The sequence below is a fragment of the Phaenicophaeus curvirostris genome, chromosome 18, assembly GCF_032191515.1.
Source record: "Phaenicophaeus curvirostris isolate KB17595 chromosome 18, BPBGC_Pcur_1.0, whole genome shotgun sequence".
NCBI lineage: Eukaryota > Metazoa > Chordata > Aves > Cuculiformes > Cuculidae > Phaenicophaeus > Phaenicophaeus curvirostris.
The window spans coordinates 3669831-3680614 of NC_091409.1; positions in this window are offsets into that span (position 1 = coordinate 3669831).

Genomic DNA, 10784 nt, shown 5'->3' on the forward strand with positions numbered 1-10784 from the left:
AAGGTGACCGTTTCTGTGAGTCTACACTTTGTGTGTAATACAGGTTTCTTTGTGGTCTAATTCAGTCTGGAGTGTTTTTAAAGGACCAGATCAAACCCTTTTCTTTCTCTGCAACAAAAGTTGAGAAGGGGAAGTCTGATCCTGTTGCTCCTCTGTGAACTCTTTTCAAACATCACAGCCAGAAAGAGTAAGCTAAGCAGCAAGAGTTCCTGGGAAAGCAGGGGGGTCCATAGGCTTAGATGCTCTTTGCAGAACAATCCCCGCAGCTCTTTTGCAAACGAAATTCCCACAGTGGGACACAAGCCTGATACAGGATCACTGTCAAAATACAAAAATTTTTGAATGTTGTACTGCTTAGTGCTGGTTTTTTCCTCTTAGCACAATATCAAGATGGCAGGTTTTTTTTTTTTTCGCCTGTAATAAAATTTAATGCATTTACTAGTAATTTCCTCATCTTTTGTCAGGAGAGAAAGACATTTGAAAAAGGCTCTTGTTCAGGCCGTGTTTCCCACCCATGAAATCTTATCCTGCTTTCTTTGATTTTGTTACATTCGTAATACTAGTCGTGCACTTTACCAACTACACATTCTATGGAGACCAGCACTAACAGCAGTTATGTGAGATAACCAAGTGCTCGATTTCCATATTACAGACAGAACAACTAATATGTAAATGTTCAGAGATTTTCTGAAGTGTTTACCAGTCAAAATTAATAGCATAGCTCAAGAGACTCTGTTTCTTGTCTGCGCACAAACCTGGTATGCACATCCCTTTCCTCTTGGCATTTTGTTAAATTATTTCCTAGTATGGACTCCTGCGAATTAAAGAACAAATAAAACTGCTAATAGAATGCAAACACGCTAAATCTTTTCAATTAAGAGACTGAATCTCTTAGTATAAATTCATTTCCTGAAACAAAACTCCAATTATGGAAGATTAATTCTTTCCTCTAAGATTGCATGGCTTTATTGTCTAACAAAATCTTCTGTTGCATAAATGGAAATGTGCTATTTAATGTAGTCTGCTGATCAGACTCAAAACCTTAGCATTAGCATTTTCACTGGGTACTTTTGTTTCAGTTGCACACCAATGTGCTGGGTTTTAGTCTATTTGTAACCGAAAAGGTGTGAAATGGTTCACTTCTGAACACGTGGGGAAACCGCAGGCAACACTAAAGGTGTTTGAACCAGATGAGAAATTAAACTAGGCTTATAAAGAGTTTATTGTTATTGCGTGAAGAACTGCAGTGATGGAAAATAAGAATATCTTATGTGCGTTGTGAGGAGGTATGTGTGCATTGATCATACAATAGTGTTTTCAGATCGTTTAACAGAGATGCACAAAACCCACACAGTTTCAAGTGTGGGCATGTCCTGAGAAGAATCTCCTTCATTCCCTCCAGACACACCCTGCTAATTAAATCCATCATTGCCTAGCAGTAAGCCCCAGGGTTCAATCTTTTCTGGAGCACTGTTACTATCCAACGTTTTAGCTCATACAGTGGGCAGCCAAGATTTCATGTCTATGCATACAGTAGGACTGCTAGCCAATATTTCCTACAGTTTCCTCCTCTCCATCCCAATCTGGAGAGATGTATATAGATATAAATAGGTAAAGTTTCAACATTCCTTTCAGATTACTTTCTTATATCCTAACACAATAACCTGTATGAGGGTGGCAAGTTGAAGTCGAATAAAATCAGGAATCTGTGCTCCATGTAGCTAGCTGACCATGAGAAACAGCAACAAGGATGGATATTGAATGACTTCTATAGTCCAGCCAGGTTTTATCAGAACAGGTCATCAACCTGTAGGGTGCTCAAACCTGTTCCACTGCTTCCCCATTGATTCAATATCTGGAGGCATTTACTCGTATATCAAATTCTCCATAATCTATTTTATCTTAATCACACCCAAGTTCTTTTTCAAGCTAGGGCAAAAAAGTTCCCTCAAGTGGTGAGAAAAGATGGTATATCTCCTTAATGTACTTCTGTACATTGAATTTCCTTGGAGCCAAACTATGATCTCAGATTCCCATGGGCTGAAATATCAGTGGGACGGCAGGGAGTATAAGGGAGGCAAAATCTGCCTATGTATGCTCAAATGTTAAGGAATTTAAAAACTGATTTTTTTATTTGATTGCAGAACTGACATGCCTGGGGGAAGGAAGGAATAGTGGGAGTGTGTAGCTTCCAGCCAAGTACACATGACCAAAATTCCTTCTGAATCTCAATATTTGTATCATCAAAAACAAGACAGAGGGTCTTGCCTGGGATTGTCACCTGTTCCTGTCATTTAGGGATTTCCACTCTTCTTCCTGTGTGTTTGTTCCTGGCCTATTTTCCTGCTCTTGCTACATCCCCTTCTCCTTGGCTCAAGCTTCTGAGTGGTTTTGTCTGTGGTTTTCCTCTGCGCTTTTTCTCTCTCTCTTTTTTTTTTTCTTCTTCCCTTCCCTAATCTATGACAATAAGAGTCAGAGGGAGCAGACTATAGATATGTTAAGAATAAAATAAAGTAAAATAAAATATCTCAACTGACTGACATGGGAAATGTAGACATAGGCTGATCACTCACTGTCTTGTTCAACTCAGTAAGGGGCATCATAACTAACTAGCAGATAGCAGGTTCAAGGAGACACCTCTTTGAGAGTAGTTGTGGTTCCAGACGTTCTTGAGTCATAAACAGAAGGGGCCTGGGAGGCTATGCTGAGTAAGCATCTCTAGATGCTTTTCTTATACTCTTCTCATGAAGGAGAAGATTTGGGTAGGTGGACCTTGGATTAACAAGTATAATATGTCATATGCCTTTCATTAATAATAAAAGGCAGGAGGCAATTTAGCCTTTAGTTGTCAAACAGGACTACAAAGTGTTGTGGTGTTTGCTTTCCTCCTACTTCTCCATCTCTTAAAACAGTCCTGGGAAGCACAGTAGATATTTCTTATATTTTGTTCCCAGCTGTTCTAAAAAGTTCATATAAAAGCTCTTCTCATCAAGAAAATGTATATGGCATATATGAGTCCTTTTAGCAATATGTTGAAGGAGAGAGACATTATTAAATCAGATTCAAGCTGGTGAACTTACTATAAAGGGGATGAACTCTCATGGGTGACTTTTTTTTTTTTAAAAGCATTTCAAACACTGGTTGATCTGATAGAGCATAAATCAATATTTATATACCTCCAGCCGTTATCTTTACCATGGCAAACTTTCTGTAAGACAGAAATCAAATGGTCAGAAAGCTGTGGTTAGCGTGTAGGCAAGTTCATATCTCAGTTTTTAACACTGTGGAGATAGTTATGTCACCCATGCTGTAAATATTTTGTGTTTCTCAAAGAGAGAGTTTGTATTGAAAATATTAAGTGCTGATCTGTGGAAACTGAAAAATGAAAAGGAAACAAAATCAGTCTCACTAGGTACTGAAAATTTGAACTTCAGCCTTTTCCTCGTTGTCATCTTTATGTCACTTTCCTCAGCTATTAGCAACGCTGTGTTTTTCCACTACACTTGGTTTTAGAGAAGCTGACTTTTGTGCAGGATGCTCCAGTGACTGAAATTCCATTGCTCTATTACAACACAGATAGTGGCATGGCCAGAAAAAAGCAGAGTATGACAGGTTTTTCCGAGGATGAATTACTTCTGCATCTGTGCCCCGGGGACTAGCTAGTATAAACAACTAGTATAAATAGCCAGCATAAATCAATGCAAATATGCTACTACTAATCTTGCCAATAATGATGTGAGAATGAATGGAATACAAAGATGAACTTTACATACTGTTAGCACCCATCTGCCTCACTGCATTTGTAGGCAAGGTTCTTGCCTAGGAAGTCAGTTGGCAAAACTTACATTTTTTTCTCTTTAAATTTATGGTGAAAATATGCATTTGTCCTGCACAGAAATGTTTTACATATATTAAGTCCATTTGGGGATTTTTATAATCATGAAAACTTGAAAACAATTATCGATTATAATTTCTCAGACGCTCAGCAGAAAGTATTCTTATTATAGTGTTTTAGCATGACTGACTTCAGTCGGTTTAATGTATTTATTACAAGTGTGTCATATAAAACACTGAAAAATAATTTCAAAGTAAAAATTTACTTTTAGTTCAACTCTCTATCAGAAAACTGAATGAAGGCCAAGAACATGCATAAAAAAAATCAAGACTGTTGTTGTTTCCCCATAACAGTAGAAAATTGGTATGAATGAGAATGATGACTATCTATTCTGCAAGAATTTATCTTATAAAACACGCATTATTTAATTTATGAAATGAGGTTGTTTCCTACTAGGACTGGAAATCAGTTTGAATCTCTATAAATATTGGCTTTTGCATAATATAAATAATTTTTTTATGTTCTACATTATCTGTGACTAAATCCATCTGATATGAGTACAGTGACCTCTTTGGTTTGTGTTGTGTTGGTTTTCTTTCTGCACAAGGAGACTGAATACAATGTGAATGAAAAACAAACTCCTGAGAGATGCACAGAGTGTTAGGAAAACCCTGCAATCAGTCATCTTTCCGATCTCCAGTCTTGTGAGTTTGAAGGCTATGCCCAAGTTTTTCAAAATACATTCCAATAGAGAAAAAAGATAAATGTTTTCTTCCAGTATTCCACCTATTTACTTAACTGAATTCTCCTACTTTGGCCTTTCTTTGTCTTGCTTTTTCCAGTTCCAGCCTGAGAGATTTCTAGTTCGGCTTCCTAACTCCTATTTATCATTTTCTTCCTACTAGACACTCTTTTGGTTCCTTCCAGTGTAACAATGACGTGAAAGGGTTTAGGTAATAATCTTGTAATGGATTGCTGCACCAGAATGAAACCTCATTTCTTTTTTCCCAGGACTCCCTAGGAGTCCTTTTGCCACAGCTTCTTTCTCCCCAAGGAGAGTTTACAAAATTGTTCTTGTGGCCATTCATTCTGTCAGTATGAGTGGACAGTCTGATTCCCATCAGCTCCCACGGGCAGAGCTGTGATTCCCAGAAACGTACCGTCAGCCCAGCACTTCTTAGAACTGTTAGAATTACTTCCAAATGCCAGGCTAGAAGTGCCTATGTTTCAGTCGTGTGTCAGTAATCCCAATACAAACACAGAGCTGTAAAGATTTGGATTCCTCAAGACAACTGATGTGTTGTAATTGTTTTCCTCCTATGAATTATTCAAACTATCAATTTATTGCTATTATAATATGTCTATGTGAATCTGAGTCTTTATTTTCCTATGGTGGCTTTTTAGGGCTTTTTGTTAGCAAATATGGCTTTACAAAAAGTTTTGTCTTTCTCTGCCAGAATATACAATATATATGAATGTATGTATCTGAATATTTATTTTAGGCAGTAAAACTTTATAATCAAGAATCCTTGAAAAACTATAGACTTTCAAAAATAATTTGAAAGTACCAGAGAGGCAACATTTTGTTTTTCTTACTACTTTCCTTACATGTCATGATATAATTTGTTTGGTGAATCCAATTTGCTGGAAGTAAACCTACATTCCAGCAAATGTAGTCCCTCTAGAATAAGCATGTTTTACAGGAATTAAGTAATTTTAATGGAATTTTTTTAAAGCTATTTTAAGTAAAAATGAAGATTTTGATGTATTTGCCATCATAATATGGCTGAAATATCTAGAAAATTAATTTACTTTAAAAACTTGAAAGAACAATTCTCTCTTGCTTGAATCTTTGAGAAGAGCCAATATGTTGTAATAGCAGCTGTTCAGCAACACCTCTTTTTTGCTTACATTACATCACGAATTTGAGGCACCCTGTCGTTAAAATGCGAGTTAGGAATTGGCTCTCCTGATTTGCTTCTTAGCATTCTATAATTTTGCTGAGGATATGATCTCATCCAGCTCTCCAAACCAAATAAGAATCAGGATTGGTTGATGGGCACGTTACTTTTCCTTCTGATGAAGTATCACAGAATTATAGCTTCAGCTTAATTTTATAGAGAAAGCATTAAATATTGTTTTCTTAGAACTAATTAATGGATGATGGTGTCTTCAGCAGTGGCATTTCTACAGGAGTCATTTTTTATTTCTGCTCCTTGACATGTTAGGGTCCAATCTTGTGTTCCTGGACCTCAAAACTCCTTGTGAATGGATCCAAACGTGGAAGCATTCCAGCACAATACATGAGAGACCCTTTAACATTACAGAGCAGAGAACATGCAGAAAAATATTGAAATAATAAATTAACACTTCATCAGATTTTCCAAAAGGAACTCTCTCTCTGGTAACAAATGCTAGATCCACCTGTCATCCACCTGTGCCTAAGGCATGAAGGAATTCTTAACCTTGAAACGGTGCTGCTGACAGCAAGTGGCTATTTATTGTTTATTTATGGTTTATTAAAATTAATGTGCTAACACCAAAAAAGCTTGGCTTTTGCAGAGGCATGGAACTGTTTTATATTTCTTTCTAAAAATGTGTATGATGTTATCAGAAAACTGATGACTGACATGTGAGATCTGTCAGTCATAGGCTACAGCAAGTAATTTCATTTATATTTTTGCGCTGACTTAATTAGAATTTTTTTTTTTTTTATGATTCAGTTAAGCTGATACAACATCCTGTAATGGACATAGCCTTGCAGATGGAGAGATGTTCTTGGCATGTAAGTAATCATAGTAGATGATAATCATACATCTTATATTAGTAAATTAAATAAAGGGTCTTAATCAATTGCATCATGATCTGATTGAAAGTTCCCTTTCTTTACCATTTTGCCACATGTTATATATCAGACAAAAAGTATTCTTCCACGAAAAAAAACCACCCAAGCTTTTTTCTTTATACAGATATGCATGGACACACTGCATTTACCTGTCTGGGGAAAGTGGCCACCACAGGTATTTCTGAATAAGCTATCCATAATAGCTCCCTGTGTGGCTATTCTAGTCTGGAAAAGTCATGGATCAGACAGTAGTTGTTGCAGAATAGCTTGTTCTGCAATAGCAATTCCAGTAAATTTTCCAGCATAGAAAAGCCCTTACTTCACAGCTCCAAACTCCTGTCTGTGCCAGATTTTCTCTTTAGCAAATATTATAAATTTGTCTTATTCAATTCTCTAAGCCCCAAATTCAGCACAGAGCTCCCTTTGGGATCAATACATGAGATCTGCCAGAGAGAGCTTTATACTATAAACATTTGTACTTATGTGCACAGGAGTCCATAGTTTTAACCAAACATTTAATTAACACCTCCTTGTAGCTGCGATCTGTATACATTTTTAGCTGTGGGACTTCCTTGTGATTCCTTTGGTCCAGTACTCAAACCCAAGCCAAGTATCCAAGCCCAGTCCCAAACCAACGGAAAGAAAGTTGCCTGAAAGAAGATCCCTCAAGCCAGACTCAAGATGTTTGGTAGCTTTCCTCACCAACAGCAGTGAAACAAGACAAAACAGAGCAAAACATCATCCTTTCCTCCATGCCCAAACACAGAAGATGTGACACACAGCAGTGTTTGGTTTTTTTTTCTCCTCCTCCAGTAAAAAAACCCTGATCAAACCAAGATATGACATCTATGCTATTTTTTTATTTGATATACTTTTTACTGAGCTTTAGGACCCTCAAAAGCAAAGGTTGTGATTTATCCAATATTACATCATGGTGCCCCTGGCATTTTTGCATTTTTGTGGTGTGGGCCAATTAACATTGGTAGCTTAATTAAAATCACTGAATGCATTTTAAAGGATGACATAAAGTTGATTTTAATCTAGGCTTCCAAAAATGAAATAGAAGTCTGCTAATCAACTGCCCCACCCTTTTTATTATTTATATGGCCCACAGTCTCAATGTCAGAATAGACTCCTATGTCATCCTCTTACTTAATTTTCCCCAGGCATTACTAAATAGCTAATAACAAAAGTCTAAAGTCTATCCCATGTTTTACCTGTTGGCATAAATCTGGGGACATGACAGCATGGTGTAGCATTCATATAAATGAAAGAACAGATTTTGGCTGAAGTATTTTTAATGTACAGCAGCTGGCATTTTTGGGTTTAAAGAAGAAAATCACACCTGAGTTTTCATGCTTCCTAGTATTTTGCCCACAAAAGGAAAACAAAGTAAACAAGAAAGCCAGTAGAAATGGTGCAGCTGTTTCCAAGACAGCTGTGTTCAAGCTGTCACGTGAACATGGAATAGAAGACATTCTTGCTTTCCAGTTATGTTTTAGCACAAGTGTCTTCCATTTGTTTGTTACAACATATTTTCCCTTTAACACATTCTTTCAATCAGAATTTTTCCTAATAACATGTTTATTCATTGCCCAGTTAAAACCAGATTTGGATTTTTACAAGTATATAGCTATTTACAAATTAATTCATGAGATATTATTACTGCTTCTATGGTATGACATGTACCTACCTGAGAATGTACTGCTGTTGACAAATGAATTTGGTAAGAATCTTACTGTATGGGCAATAAAAGCAACTGATTTCTGGGATTCGCCAGAGAGCATCAGTGGAATTGGCTGTAATTCACCCTAGCATTATTATTTATTTAGCTGCTTTATGAGCACTTCAGCCAAAATTTTAATTTGATTCCCATTCCTAGCAATGAAAAGTGGGGTAAAAGATGAATGATAGTTGTTTGTGTCTCTTAGAAATAGATGGTCATTACGTGCAGAGAGTGGTGCCATGTATTTGCCTGATCTCTTATGTTATTCAGCTGTCATGGGATTTTGCAGAGGGGTTGGACTGGATGGCCTTTAAAGGTGTCTTCCATCCCAAACTATTCTATGATTCTATGATACATGAAGACTTTACTTTATTTTGTTTCTTTGTCTCAAGTACTTGTCTTGCTCTGCCACCCAAAATACGTTACTGCCCCTAAAAGACCTAGAAAATGTTGGGTCTGAAAATCACTGTGACAGAGGTTAGGTGAAAGTTGCTGTTACTTTTAAGAAAGGCCTGTTAGAATTTATTTCTGGCTGAAAGATAAAGCACAAAAAGAAGAGATGGTAACAAAATCCCACTTCCTCTTAGGGTGATTTGGTTTACCACAGAATAAATATTTTACAGGTGTTTCTAACTCCAGAACTAGGTAAACTGAAAACATGCATTAGTTTTGTGAGCTTTTTAACTAACCATGTTAGCTGGAAGTTGTTATCTGTTAGCAGCGAATTACTTTTAATCTCATATTTCTCTGGGTTTTGCTCATTTAAAAAAAAACATTAAAAAATCAGTATCTCTTCATGTAACTGGCAGGTGACAGATGTGTCTTCTGTTTTGTCCTGACTAAAATCTGTTGGCTCACAAAATATTTGTCTTTCCAAAGATTGTCCAGATCACAACCAAGGAATTATGAAATCATAGTGTCGAATTTAACAGCTTCGAAGTAGCAATCTTTTTTTTTTTCTCTAGCATCTGTGGTGCCCTCTACCGCACAATCTTTGCAGAAGCAAGACAAACACAGAACTATGCTGGTTACACTGCTTCTTTCACATTTTTCTTCCCATCTTAACGTTTAATAATGGCTCATTATTTGTATTCTAATGATTTTTCTTCCAATATATACAAAAAAATGGAGTCAGTAAATATTTTTTCCTTTTTTCTTTTCTTTTTGCAAGCAGATTTTAAAAAGGGGAAATAAATAAATAAAGATGGCTTTAGGACAACAGGAGCTTGCTAGTTTGTCTATTGATTGCAGTTAATTTACTAGTCATATACTGGACTCTGATTTATGTGGTTATATATACCTATATATATTTACATGTTTGCAATATTAAGGTTGAAGCATGGAAATTTTTGTTATTGTTTCTTAGTTTTCAATCTTTGCTTTGTTAACTCAGGTGTAAGCATTGAGTATTTTTATTGTGTTTTTTTATCATTGCTGTTTGCTGATGTGAAGAAGAGACAAGTCATTAAATTAGCTCGTTGCAAGATGATGTGTATAGTTTTGTTTGCAATCTGTTGCTAGGGGCATGATATAATTTTGTCAGTTCTATATCAAACAAAAATCTGTTGATCTTGATGTTGAATTGTTGGAAAGAGCTACAGAGATTTTACATAAATATTTCCAGAGTGATCTCAAGTTGCCTAAAGGCCGAAGACTTAAGATGAAAGATCTGAAAATTTCAATTTATTAATTCCCCGTTCTTTTCTTCCCTCTGTTAATTGAAGCACCTTGTGTTTATATCATCATAGCCTGAGGTTTTCCTTGAATAAATCAATACACGAATTTTTTAATTACCTACCCAAGCTGGATTTGGACTGCTTCCTCTTACAAGAATCGAAGAAGAAAAGTTCAGGGTTAGTAGCTAATGGAACAGCAGGAGAAACCAGCTGCCTCCAACATTTTAAACACTACATCATTTAATTTGCTAACAACAAGTCTAAGCATCACAACCTTTGAAATGCTGTTGGCAGCGAGCTAAATAGAACACCGCTTCCAATGTTATGCTGCGCATAAAAGATGATGGTATCAACACTGGGCTTTAAAACATTTTCTCTAGAAAGGACAAGCCCTTAAGATATTTATCTCCTAAGTTACTGCTAAAACTCTCGGAATGACCACTATGTAGCTAGGAGTTGAAAATACACTTTGGCAGATCATGACTGGAAAAGTAAGAGCAGTTTAAATTCCTAGGATTTGCTTTCTTTCACAATTGAGCTTTTAGTGAAGGAGCCCTGATCTCTGCACTCAAAACCCACTGAAGTGAAAGAGGAGGCTGGAATTTTTGTAGGAATACGTGAGGACCTAAAGACAACAGGTATAAAATGCACCAACATTAAAATTGCATATGGGATTTCTTTTCAAACTTGCTGTCTGTTTCT